This window comes from Pteropus vampyrus, unplaced genomic scaffold (genome assembly GCF_000151845.1).
Source record: "Pteropus vampyrus isolate Shadow unplaced genomic scaffold, Pvam_2.0 Scaffold78, whole genome shotgun sequence".
Taxonomy (NCBI): domain Eukaryota; kingdom Metazoa; phylum Chordata; class Mammalia; order Chiroptera; family Pteropodidae; genus Pteropus; species Pteropus vampyrus.
In genome coordinates, this window is record NW_011888859.1 from 5,453,076 (window position 1) to 5,455,398 (window position 2,323).

General features: G+C 42.1%; 1 protein-coding gene across 1 annotated transcript in view; it reads left to right on the forward strand.

Annotated features, from left to right (window-relative positions):
- Window positions 1-2,323, forward strand: part of ARID1B (AT-rich interaction domain 1B) — a 389,943-nt gene that overhangs the window by 380,125 nt on the left and 7,495 nt on the right. The gene's annotated exons all lie outside the window — the stretch shown is intronic.

A 2,323-nucleotide genomic window follows, 5' to 3' on the forward strand; every position in this document is an offset into this window, starting at 1 on the left:
GTGTTTAGTTACTCCGGAGGCGTGGCGTGTGATGATGTCCCTGAAGTCAGGTCTTCTGGCTGAAAGTACCTGGGCTTTGGACACTATTAACATTCTTCTGTATGACGACAGCACAGTCGCTACGTTCAATCTCTCCCAGGTAAGCCCGCAGCAGTCCCGCGGAGGACCACGGTAGAGGGAAGAGATTAGTGTGATGCTCAGCGCTCACAGCCTCACTTGTCTTTTTTATCATTGTAGTCGTTATAAACCATCATCAATCAGTGTACGGTTGTCCAAGGATTTAGTCCAGAACGATAATTTGTTTTAGTAGAATTCTTTAGTGCAAATATACACATAGCTGTATTTCTTACTTAAAAAAAACCAGTGACCTCATACATGTGTGTATGTGTGCGCACGTGTGTGCACATGCATGAGTGCACGTGGAATGGATGATAGTAGTAAAACTAAATTGCTGTTTAGCGTGACTATTAGCAGGCCAGTGAGAATTCATTCACATGTCACAAAATCACGTCAGTAGTCAGTGTTGGTGTTGAAGCAGGCTGCAGTGGGACCTCACATCTTTTCATTAGAAAGAAATGTAAGAGGAGAAAGAAATTTCACATTATAAGAAATATACAGTTGACCCTTAATGCGGTAAGGGTTAGGGGCAGCAACCCTGCTCTGCATCCACCTTTGACTCCCCAAAAACGTAAGTTGTCCCTCGGAATCCAGGGGGTCAGTTCCAGCACCCCTAGCGGGTACCAAAATCCACAGATGCCCGAGTCCCTTGCAGAAAATGGCGCAGATCATCACACGGTCAGCCCTCCGCAGCCGCTGACCCCGGCCACGATGTAAAACAAATGCGGTGCTTGTTGAGAAACACCGCATGTAAGTGAGCCCGTGCGGTCCAAACCCGTGAAGTTCGAGGGTCAGCTGTACACACAAGTAGAGAAGACAGCTTAATGATGCCCCATGTACCCCGCGTTGAGCTGAAACAGTGATGAAGCTCAAGGTCAAACTCCTTTCTTGGTGTAGACCCTCCCGTTCCTGCCTCTCAGTTATTTCGAAGGTGTCATTTAGAAGCCTACTACTTTTAATGAGCTTAAACCTCTCCCTTGTTCAAGGCCAGGTTTAGAATCGCTTCCAGACTAAGAGCTGGAAGAGAGAAGGGGGACTGAGGATTAGGAAAATGCCCAAGGGTCAACTGGGCTACAGACTTTTAAAGAAACACTTAGAAACAAAAACGAGATTATTATTTTCCCTACTGTGTATGAACAACTCTGCTCTTTTTCCCCCTTTTTTTGTTGTTGTTGTTGTTGTTGGTAGGAGGCAAACATCTAATTCCTTGTATCTATTGAAATAGGACCAGAATCTTCTGCTTCTTCTTTCTTCTCTCATTTAAGTCTTTATTGTAGCTCTGAAAGGCAGTTTTTCAGTCAACAGGAAATATATTAATAAAGTCATAAACATGGCATGAAGTCTGTTTTAACAGAAAATAAGAATTAAAAAAACTCATGCCACTTTGGCTAGAATAATTAACTTACCTTATGTTAGGTGAACCGCTGTGGATCACACATTTTCACAGCCAGAATTGCGTTAGCAGCTTTCCCATTTTCCTTGCCCTGAGTAAAAAGTAAAGTTGGGGGGCAGGGGGTACACACCCAAACCTTCACTTGAAAAATTGTGCCTGCGTACCCTAAAGGCAAGTTCTTCTGGTTGCTTCTTGGGTTTCCCCTTAATATTTCAAGCTCAGGAAACTGACAGCAGGATATGAAAATATGGCTGATTTCCAGAACGTTATCATTAAAGAATCCTTTTACTTACAAATTCTTCATCACTCCTAAATGTGCTGGTGTGGGGTTGGGGGAGGGGAGCTGAGCCATTGCTCATCACGGGGTACATTGGTTTTCTTGATATAAACATTTGCTTAAAGGAAACGAAACTGGTTCTCAATGGCTCTTGTCTTTCAGCTAGAGTTGTGACTAACTGAAATGCAAAATGCATTCTGTGAAACATTTAATCCATTTTTCAGGGACTAAATTGATTTGTTTTTAATTTTCTATGTTTATGAGCTACTACATTGCTGAAATTATCTTCTCCCAAAGATATATGGATAATGTAAATTAGAGCGACCTGTGGCACCTGAGACACAAATAACCATAAAGCTTTAATAATAATAACTGTAAAAATTCAGACAAGCAGAGTCTCAGATAAATAATAGAAGAGAACAGACTGACTTTGCGTGAACAAGTCTATAAAACTCACATTCCCATTCTGCTATTAATGCATTGTATCTAAGTCAGAAAAAAAGGTGGAGAACAGCAAAGCACTCCGTCAGTGATAA